Consider the following 12,206-nt stretch of genomic DNA (forward strand, 5'->3'; position numbering starts at 1 on the left):
GGGGAGAGAGACACCGCAAACTCCAAATATACAGCAGGCGTAAGGGTCGGGATCGAACCCACGACCTCCTGTATACCAGGCGAGGGAGTTAAAATCTCGCCACCGTGGCGCCCACTAATAATAATATCCCTGTCATGATGATAGAGATATTATATCAGATAGGAATACTGTATATACTCTTATATAAGCACACAACTTTATCTATCTGTGATGAACGCTGCACTTTTCGTCGTTTTCATGCATGGGGCGCTGAAAACCAACACACCCCCTGCATGAACGACAGAGGCGCAGGGACAGACGTTCGATCACGTTGGCATCGATCTGCAGACGGCGGTCTTCTCGCACGGCCAGCAGCTGTATGTCGCCTTATCTCGATCCCACAATCCCAAAGAGGTGAAAGTCCGCGTCGAATCGAACCCCCAGCAAGGCCATCTACTTAACGACGAGAGAAAATTCACACGAAATGTCATTTTCAACGAAGTCTTCCAGATGTACAATGATATAAGCTTTTTATTAAGAAATTAAATTATGTAATTCAAAACATAATATAATTAAAAGATGTTTCATTTTAAAACTGCAAAACTGAGCATCGGGTGCTTGCATGAATGCGTGGTTTATGTGCAATTTTATTGGTGACTTTCCTGGCCGTATTATATAGTAATATACTATCGCTAACATATATCATATAGGAATATTTTAAAATTATAAATACTAATAATGTTTTCATAATAATAATGTCCCTATCATCATGAGCCGTCGATGTATGTATCTATGATCTATCCACTGCTCGATTAAGAGCCCTCCCCGCATCGTTGCCATCAATCCCGGCGCTGCGATGCCACAATGCACGCGTCTCCTGTGCACGAGCTCAACTCACGGCTCCATTACGGCGTTGGTCGTCTCGTTGAGCACGATCTCTGCCCCGAGCTACAAATCTGTCACTAGTCTCATCCACAACATCATCCCTTCTGCCGACGTGTCCACACCAAGGCCACCTAACAGTCAATTTGATGACTCTGAACTTGCATTGTTTTTTACTAATAAATGCGTTCATCGTGTTATTTGTACATGTATATCCCAGCATGCACCGAGCTCTGCATCCATTCTTGCACGCTTTCCGGCTTGCATTGGTTTTCCCACGGGCAGGTATTTTTTTTTATATACACCGAGGAAAGGGAAGCAGACTTTCTGGGGCGTTGCATCACGTGCGAACAGGTGCTTGTCAACAACATTGCACTCGAAGGGTCCTTCGTGATGGTCGCCGGGTAAAACTGTTATCGACGCATCGGCATCCCTCGCTGCTGTATTCATTTAAAGCCCCGGTGTGATTGCTTCGCAGCGGGGGTTTCGGCGCCAGCTTCTGCAGCAGCGATCTTGCATAATCACTCACACGTGCTTACCGGGGACTATATAGCACGCCGGCTTGTTTACTTCCAGTGATGATCAGCCGCCTTGCGAAATGCACTTCATCTCATCTAAAACGTTGAACAGTGCGCGGGTTATGGGGTTTAAAGTGTTCGGTATTTGACACGAAGGCTTTCGCGACCAATATTACTCGTAATAAAGTTTGTTTTTGTTAGATCGCGTAGTATAAATGTATCGTTAATCCGCCACCACCCGACACAGCAAATCAGTAAGGTTTAACACATAATTGGCATGTTTTATTTACGTGACAAACCTTACTGGTTGGCTGAGTCGGGTGGTGGTGGTGGGTTTACGACACATTTATGCTTATGCGATTAAACCCAACAAACCTTTATTATGGGTTCGCATTGTTCACGTTGTATTCCATTATCCTGTTTCTCTCGTGGGGCCGAGACACCACTGGCACCCAATGGCAAGCCACCGCTGATGACGCGTTCCCACGACCATTGTAAAACAGACCCGAGCCGTGCTGGGATGTTCTCAGCACCACTTTAGCAGCCACCGTGGGCTCGGTCCCTCCAACACCGTCCCACCTGTCGCCTCCAACTCCCCCCTCCTTCTACAGCGATCACATTTTTTTCCCTCAACAACGTTTAACGTATGCTTGAGTTACGCTAGACCCAAGCAACGATTGATTTTTCGCTGTGTAATCTGGTTTACAAAAAAGACAAGAACAACAGCCCTGATGATGAACTATGCAAGATATGCTATTGACCCCTCTTGCTGCTTCTGCATTGACCCTCTGATGTAACAATTGGTTTCCAGGGCACCGGATAAAAGTGTGAACTCCCTGAAGAATAAGAGTCACGTAGCGAGGTAAAATATCGAGAGCCATGCATCCCAGATAGTGTCGGGTTTCCTAGTAAGGCTACGTCACGCGTCCACGTTGCATCACGGTGGTTAAGGCTGTGACACAACAATCGGGAAAAATTCGATTTAAAGCTTTCGTTACTGCAGGGATTCATCTTCTTGGTTCTTTCGGTAAAGTCACGTAGAATTGAAATAATACAATAATAAAAATAAAACATAATAAAAATAAAACATAATAAAATAATTATGTTTTATTTTTATTATTTTATTATTTCAATTCTACGTGACTTTACCGAAAGAACCAAGAAGATGAATCGGGAAAATATTCCCCCCCAAAAAATCACAAAATCTCCGATTTTATTTCGGCTTCTGCCACGTGTTTGTTTCGGGCGCGACGTTCGACATTTCACTCCGCGTGCTCGGAGAGTCTCTTCAGAGTTGTCAAGGGAACACGCCGAGCAACACGTGGCCACAACCTGAACGGTAAAACAAATTTGACAGGCACTATTTTACTTTACCCGAGTGTTAAGATCCCCAGCGTTTAACAGTACTCTCCTTTTTCGTATTTGATTGTCAGCCAACACTGGTAAAAACAACATGGGCATTTTCGTTCTCTTCTACCATGTGCACCAACAGGGGCTTGCGCACAAACACGTCGACGTTTACGTGCACCTCGTGCTCTCTTTTAGCCCCGCCCCCCTCCCAATACGTCCCATTCATTGGCTACCACATTCTGGTAAGCCCCCCCCCCTCCCTCTTAACTTGTATTTCAGAACTTGCATCTTGGAATCCCTGCCTCACTTGATACAGCAAATCTGGCTGTGACGGTCCCACCTGATGACGGAGACTTGTGTTGCCTCCGAAAACGTCGTGATTTTTATTATTTTATTTTTTATTAATTTTAATTTCATTTTTTACCTACGTGACTTTACCCAAACAACTAAGAGTATGAAGAACCACCCCCCCCCCCAGAGATGCTACCGCAGCACTACCGCGAAAATCCTGCGCGGTCTGCATCGCTCTCGCAACTCTCGCGCAGAATATAAGAGCCACGCCGGTTGGGCCTTGCGCATCCGCACGGAAGAGCGCCACTGACCAAAAAAAAAACCCACCACAAATGGGATTAAAAGAAAATCCAGCAATAAGCTTCTGTAATCCGACGAGGTCTTCATATTTGAGCGATTTTAGCCTCTCACCGCCGACGAGCGTGAACCAAGCATCCACGCTCTCTACACTCCCCTCCCCCTCGACATTGCACGCCGCGTCTGTCTGTTTGGCCTGCCCTACATAGAGACCCGGGCCAAGCCGACCAATTAAGACTGCTCTTTGGGAAAACCATTACTTACAGTAAATCAGCTATTGATGCGAGCGAGAGTGCTTCTGTAATTCTGCGTGTGTGCGCGCGTGTGCGCGTGCGTGCGTGCGCGCGTGTGCACGTGCCAAACTTGGCAGATACATTGCAGTGTCTGTAATGCAGAGGTTGGGGATGAAGTTGGCGTACAGGTTTCGCTCCGTATTGCCGTTGTGGTCGTCGTCAGCCAGGTTGGACAGAGGCCTTCCCAAGCTGTAATCGCTTCTCACGATCCTCATCCTGGGATGCAAAAAACACGAGCCACCAGCACCCCGAATTGGTTTCATTGCTCCATCTCCTCGGGTGACGTACACTCCTATGTGTTTCACTCCATAGGTACGGTATTAAATATGTATAAACAACGTAAACATGATAGTGTTTGCCATTAACTTATGGGAATAACAAACATAAGGCTAATAGAAGAAGACAGTGCTAATCAATGGGAAACTACCAGGCACTTTCTTTTCTTGTATTGAGCCAGAAGCCACATCCTCTGCTGACTGCACAAGTGCACTGCACGAATTGCGGTAACGCAAAAAAATGCTGGTCCAAGAGGATTTTGCGATTGATACGTGGCACATATTCCCAGCCGCAGTTGCTAAAGGTGTGGCCCTGCAATTGCTTGTTCACGTCACTTCCCTGCAGGAACCTCCGAGAGAGCCACACTAGAGGGTATTTGGTCTACTCTTCCACACTGGTCACACTGGCCAGATATCTGGCCAGACATCTGGCCAGTGTAGAGCCATCTACACTTTATCTCTCGACGCATGCCCTGCCAATAAAATGACCGTGGGGTAACCATTCGTCCTGTGTCTGGGTGGACAGAAACAGGATGATGAACCCAGCACCACTGAGTCAACTGCCATGCATGTTTGTACGTCGAACTTTTTTCGCACCGTACGTATCCAACCTTGCTAATCGGAGGTGCGGAAGATCGAATTGAATGGATAACTTTGAGAATGCAAGTCCAGTGTGCCAACAAGTACACCAACCCAGAATCCCGTCGAGATTTATTACACCAGTAATAATGCCATTCATTGTTTTCATGTTGCAACAGTTTTGCTCAATTCTCAAGAGGTGACTTTCACTTGACAACAAAGAGGTAAATAAGTACGGGGGGGAGGGGGGACTCAACCCTGCGCATGGATTATGTAACGTTTTCCAACAAATTGTCTATTTTCATAAGTGTTTAATTAGCAGCATAAAAGCCGACAACGGGTAGCTGTCAGGGCAAAATGAATTTGCATAATCGCCAAAATGAAGTCCTTCTGCTCGGGTGTGCGTCATCAGGTGTTTTTTTTATATGGGTTAAGTCCTTAAGAGTAACACAGCTTATTATAAAGTTGTGTTCGTATTGAATAATGTCTATTAGAGATATATACAGTATATGCATATAGTATATATGTCCTCGCCCCGTGATGGACAGACAGATGAACAGACGAGCTGATGCTTTCACCTGCAGTTGGAAAGAGATACAAAATTAAAGTGCAAAGGGGTTTCCTGCTCAGTTGAGTGTGAGTTGATGCTCCCCCCATCCTATTGATGGGCCGCGAAGTGGTGAACATTTCACATTCTCATGGCAGGGGGGAATTTTCGTAGGAGAATCACTGTCACGACAACGCCGAAAAGAAAACATCAATGTCATAACAATACAATTTAATTACAGCAAATACATTCAGAACTCCCTTAAAAACTGCAGTTTTACAAGCGACGATTTGGTATTCTGGGTTGCGAAGCTTAGTGAAGGTTGTTAAAGGCTGCATTTAGAAAGGGGGCCATGGAATCCACTAGGGTTTGGTGTGATCAGAATAAATGGGTTGTAAAGGGTGGCTGGTGACGTGCTCACATCCTTAGCAGGATTAGGCATCATCTGCCATAATCCAGTGTGCATTTATCCTCAGCAGAAAGGCTGCAGTCTTGTTTTCGTGATTAATAACTCAGCATTGCCCTTTGGCTTTCATTATACCACAACCATAAATCTAGTCGAGGCTGACAGTGTCAACTCCACAGCTTACCTTTATACAGTGTAGCCATCTCGCTTGTTGACACGGAATGTGCCCCTTTCATTGTGAGCATCGTGAATTCTGTTTAATATCCTTTCATGCCTCTTCTCTTGAGTTCCATCCCATTAAAAGCAGTTGCTATCAGCTCCTTGAAAAATCATGGATGGGTAAATATAGTAATGTCTTTGCATCCGTCATTGTTTTTGGAAAAATGGTCTTTATCATTCGCTGCAGTCGCTTCATCTTGTCTGGGACTCAATAGGATATTAATTTTGGTCCTGATCAATCTATAATACACTATACACCACGGCATAGCCTTGCAGTTTGCAGGACTAAAGGGGACTTCATGATAAATAGTAATAACTTGCATTTATTTAATCTGGAAAGCCGCACACGCAGTACTCTTTCAGAGGGGTATGTTTAGAATGTGAGAGAGTGAGTGTCATGTGGGTCGATTAACTAGGACTGCCACCTCGGATGTACACAAATCTGGGACATATCAGGGGAAGAAAAATCTCTCGCGATATTGCAAGCGGGGAGTACTCCATGTACGTGCATTGTCTTAAGTGGTATTTTTTTGCGCAACGGACACAACAAAAACGAGAAATGTAATGATTTCCTATAACAACCTAATCAAAAGGAGGATGATGCTGGAAAACCCAGGATGAGGTGGCAATCTCACCATAATCCAACTTGCTCGCCCACCATTTCCTGACCACCTTGCAACCCAGCGGGTTTGGAGTTTAACAAATCTGTGATCTCATCTGTCAGCCACATTAGATGTACATTACGCACGGCTAAGTACGATGCCAAAGACGTTCTACGTACATGCATTACAGGGGCATCCCACCACGCCCATCTCCCTCCACATCGTCCATGGGCCAAAGCAGAATTCAGTGTCTCTTGAGGTGGCAACGGATTAGTAATACCAGATTTTGTATATGCCTAATTCAAGTGGATTGTGTGATGACATGCTTATTAATACACTAAACTTGTATAAACTTTATCAGGTAAAGCCCAATGCAGAATAGCATTAGCTCCTTTTCAGAAGTGACTTGGCCACACACCATACAAGCTCATCAGGGCTTCTAAAATATGTGGGAATTTATAATAGCAGCAGCCAGATAATTCGAACACATGTTGGCAAATGTGGAGGGGAAAACAAGGGGACCTGGAAAAAAATCCACACAATCGCCATAGGGAAAGAATATGCAAACTCAGGGTAGGGATCGAACCCACGATCTGCTACAGAACAGGCGGGGGAGATAACATACTGCCCGTATGGCGCTCCAAAAATACTATTGCATTTCCCTGGTTCTTTCGGTAAAGTCACGTAGAAGGGAAATAACAGCTTTGTTCTTCACCTGAGGACGGCTGCTTGTGTTGTGGCCGAAACGTCGTGAGAATTGTATTTTATTACGTACATTATGTTTAATTTTTATTATTTTATTATTTCCCTTCTACGTGACTTTACCGAAAGAACCAAGAATATTAATCCCTGCAGTCACGAAATCTTTAAATCGAAAGACTATTGCATTCTTCACTTTTATTGTCGAATTAAAGTTGTTGATTTAACTCAAGTTTTGCCATGTCGGGTGAACACCAAAATGTGAAATGCTTCATCCGGACCCACGGACTGTGCTGGAGTTTTACTGATTCCCGAGTACAGAGCCAGGGGGCACTGTGCTCTTAATATGTGCTGTATGTTACAAACCGTATTAACAAAGGTCCTCTTTCGTTTGTGGGCGATGAAGATCAACATGGCATCCTCTGATTTATGTTAATGTTGACGTCTTCGCTAAAAGTCAGTGATATGTTTTTTTCGGTGTCTTGGCCAAATTTCGTTGGATAGTTTCCAATGTGTCGTCGAGATTTTCAAGTTTGGGTTGCATTCGTCTGTAAAATCGTTTTGAGTTCAATTGATCTCCACAATATTGGTAACAGTTTTAACGAAATTTAATTGGAAAAGTCTCTGATTTATCGGACTCATTGTTCTGGCAGCATGGCACATTGATATTCGGACAGAAAGTTAAAGCGAACGTGTTTTCCATAGTGGGGTTTCTGAGCAGAAATTACTTTTGGAGGCGCCTCCATTTCAATGAATAAAATCAGAGTTAGACGACAGAAGAGAAATCAACGAAAGATGGGAGATCTAGTGAGATAAGAGATGAAGACAAAAATATAGATTAAAAACAATTAATGTTTTTATTTAATTAGCCCAACAATTGCATGCTCACTGCCACAATGACCTCCAATAGAGGGAAGTCTTGATGGCCCTTCTCGAGGGTAACATAATTTATTATGAATTTAATTTGAGCTCATATTCGATGCACTGCTATTTTTTTCACGAAACCGCTTGAGTGCCATGGAGCCGTACGCTTTTTCTTGCTGTGCCTATGATTGCTACTTGTTGACAATATACGCATATTACATCCCACTGCATCAGCAAGCCGAGTTTAAAAGTCCTGGGGAGCGTTGCTTTGACCGTTTTACGTTTCCATGGTGACCTTACCGGTGGTTAAAGTAAGTATTAAATAAAGGCGATTGTGAGAATGTCAAAAAGAACCTCTAAAAACACTAAGCTCACATCAATCGGTTGGTATGAGAGATCAGTAGTCAAGCCTCTCACGCGTGCGGACCAATTCTAAGTGTGCATTTCTTGAGAGCCCGTAGCCCACATCTTGACATTTTGTCTCATTAGGATGCCTTAGAGCTCGCCTGTGAGCAGTAGGCATGTACCTCTGCTGAATCAAACGCACGTGCAATGCACCACCAGGTGCAGCTAAGGAATTCACATTGTCCTTCGCACGTTTTAATGCAAAAAAAGCTCCTCAAGGCGATGGCTCAAGTTGTCGGTACACGCACTGACAGAAAAACAACTGATGTGTAATGCATGGCCAAGTGCTTGACATGCATAGAAACGTACAACACTAGACTATTTTAAGAATCCTTTGTACAATAAAACATTTAATGAAATAAAAACGGGAAATGTCTCCCGATTCATGCGTATGCACGCATTTTTTTGTTTCACCACTTTGTCAAATTTTTTGTTCGCGTTGAAAAGGAAAACATCAACTTCCCCCTCCTCCGCTGCAAATGCAGCGTGCGCACAGAGCACGCAGTTGGGAGTGCCTTGCGTCTGGCAGGCTGTGGCTCCGCTTGCACACAAAGGGCCCCGGCACGTGATTAGTAGCTCGAGTCCGTCGCGGCATGGAGATTCCTTTGAACCCTTAACATTGTACGGATGGCTACGTACGGCGCGAAAGAAGTTCAACATGCGTACGTGTGCGGCCGTTTTTTTTTTTAACAAGCATGGTTTTTTTTTCGTCGTCATTAAAGAACCCAGAATAGAGTGGGGGCGTTCAAAAGGAGGGGAAAAACAACAGGGCGTAAAGCAACCCCCGAAATTGGTGAACGAACAAGGGCGTCCGGGCTCGCTGCCCTCCCGCGGGACGGGGGAATGATCGGGAGCAGAGGGGAAGAAAATCGGAGAAGCCCAACAGGAGCCAAATATAAAATGACATCAACGCGATGTCCAAGTTTGTCAATTGTGTTATCTCCCCACGGGTAACGGTTACCAAGTGTTAACACCAGTGGTGTCCAGAGTCCATCACTTCTTCTCGGCTCCCATTTGTGCCGGCTATTCATGCTCGGTTCGTGTACGGCCCTTGAGTCAATATCCTGCCGGGTTGCGGAGCCTCCCCCATGCCAGTCTGGTCGCTGGGAATGATTTGACCATACTTCACCACGCTGGCCAGCACACGTCGGCGAAGGCAGTGGGTACATAGACGTTGTTAGAATCGAAGTACAGTGCAGTGTGATGATATTCTGCTGCACTGGCCTCTGCTACCCATGACGTAACTCCGCAGCGGCCTGTAACAACCGGTCGGGCATGGCTATCACCCGTCCAAGCTCTATCCAGGCGCAAACCTGCTTGGCTTTCAAGATCTCACGAGGTCAGGATTACTCCTGGTGATATGGTCATAGGCCTGCGCGTTACGTCATTTTGGTTATTGGCACGATTTTATTATGGCATGTATTACTCTATGTGTTGGATGTGACCTAATCATTCTCAATCCGCCTAATCTGTTCTCGAAGCTAAGGAGGGTTGAGCATGCTCAGTGCTTGGATGGGTGATCAACCAGTGCTTGTCAGGTGTTGTCCGATGCATTGCAGTGAAGGCTTGAACGGACTGCGGGACACCGGCAGATGGCAGCGGATACATGAGTGCAGTCCACATCGATTTGGTCCACTTGCTGGATTGACTCCATCTGTGCAGAGCTTTGAGTGTTATTCCTTTTTGTGCGTGGGCTCTCCAGTTTCCTCCCGGAGACAAAACACTCAGAATTTGTCATGAACAAAACACAGCAATGCAGAATATTTATGAAAAAAGAGTCTTGAGAATATGCAATGCTTTATTGTGTAAATAACGAACACTTATGATGATAATGATAGTATCAATGAACATTTCCACGATACGTGAATCAACTCAAGCGCACAAGATGCATTTTTGATAAAAAATGTGGAGGGAAAACTTGGAGGACCTAGAGAAAATCTATGCGACCACGGGGAAAGTAAACATGCAAACTCCAAATATACAGGCGTCAGGGTCGGGATCGAACCCACGATCTCCTGTATAAAAGGCGAGGTAGTTAACATCTCAGCGCCGTGGCACCCACGGTGGACTTTTGAGCAGTTACCAAGAAAAAACGAAAGAGATGCGTACATTTACCAACATTGGAATGAACGAGTAAAGTTATCTTTTACCTTACAAAAAAATATACTGTACAGATATTAAACACAAATGAGCGACTTTGAGACTTGTTTTTGACCCACGGAATTCTTTACTTTGCCTGTCAGGACAGTTCATGACCCAACAAGTAAACTGGATATGGATCATTATCCTTGGCTGCCATGTAGTGTTCTTATCTTTCTCTCTCTCCAGTTTATAAATACATGAACTCGATGCACGCAAGTCATTTTGATGATAATAATTTAAATGCATAAAGCGCTCACTGAAAACAATCACTCTCAATGGCGCTCTGCATGGAAAGGTGTAAATAGTTTAACATCGACCGAGAAGGAAAGAACAAGTGAGAAAGACGCTTGAAAATAACGAAAGAGAGATACGAACTAAAGGGAGATATGCATTTTAAACGGTTACGTTATTCGTCGAGATTTTGACGCAAGGCGTTGGGCCTTGTTCGCAAATGATTAGTTGCTTGCCCATCTCCTTAAGTCCAGTGGGAGTTATAAATGTGACTGTTTTTGTTATTTTTGTCCAAAGCAACTTTTTACGTGCTATGCTTGCATTGTATTGCTGACGTTATGAAAATTAAGTGTTTCGCCATTTAAGCCCTATTTTTGATCCTTACGAAAAGTGACGCTGCACTTTTATGGATATTTTTCGGGGCCGGGGAGAGAGAGAGAGAGGAAATGAAACAGTCTCTAACTTTTCCCGGCCAACGTTGGACTACGGAATAACAAACACGTTGTTTTGGTCAAGTAATTTTGTTTTATTATGATGTATGGCGTGCGGCCCACGTGAAATCTATTGCTTGCCTTTTCAAATCGCGCCATAAATCATGCAGCAGTTTGCTCAGTTAGGAATAAAAATATTAGGTTTATGGCTGGGGTCTGGTCAATTCCGTAGCTGAGCGGTAATCGGGCTAAGGAGTGGTGCGCTCAATGTGATGAATGATGCCGGCATCCTCCGCTGCACTGCATCTCCGCTCTCACTCGTACGATTGTTCACTTCAACATTATTGTTCGCTACCCCCAGATGGTGGCTTCATTCCACACTGCTGTAATATTTGATGGCGTATACAGTAGGCGAATAACGATTGACCCCCCCCCCCCCGCAGAGATGCCATGAATATTTACGATTCGAATTGGACATTTGTTTTGTTGGTATCTTGTTTGTGTGTGTGTGTTTCTTCGTTATTTCTTAGCCTTTTCTGCTTTAACATTGTGAAAGCAATTAGCCTAATTGCAAGGTTACCGTATACTTTGTTACAGCTGAGAAATACTCAGCTTTCACGCAAACGGTTCGATGCATGCATCGTGAAGGTGAGAATCAATTTTAACCAGGGAATACATTCATCGATGCGTCATTACACGTGTTACATACATTGAGTGCATATACCGACGGTGTACCAGTTACTACGGAATAGCCTGCCTGCTGTAACATCTTCCTCTGAGGAGGGACATTGTTAAGGCTTAGCGGTTGGAATCCCACTCATGTGGGGGCATAACAACAATTTTGTCACGTGCCAGGTGTTCATTAACACCCCAGTGAAGGTGAATTATGTTAACCTCATCCTAAGGTAATTAAAATGAACTAATTAATGAAAATTCATTTTCGCAATGATTAGAAATGCAGTATGTAGTTTAATATAGCATCGACATTACATTTGCATGCCTTTCCCCAAGACATTAGATAATGCACTGTGGATAGTCCAGCATTGAGAATTAAGATAATCTGTATATAAGTAAGGAGGTCGCATGAGAGAGGTAGGGATCAGTGGAACAAGTGCACCGCACTTTGAACCTAAGTTAAATTCCTAACCATGACTAACATCAGTGGTGAGGGATATCCCCACCCACCTACCCACCCT

The sequence above is a fragment of the Lampetra planeri genome, chromosome 42, assembly GCF_965212315.1.
Source record: "Lampetra planeri chromosome 42, kcLamPlan1.2.h2, whole genome shotgun sequence".
NCBI lineage: Eukaryota > Metazoa > Chordata > Hyperoartia > Petromyzontiformes > Petromyzontidae > Lampetra > Lampetra planeri.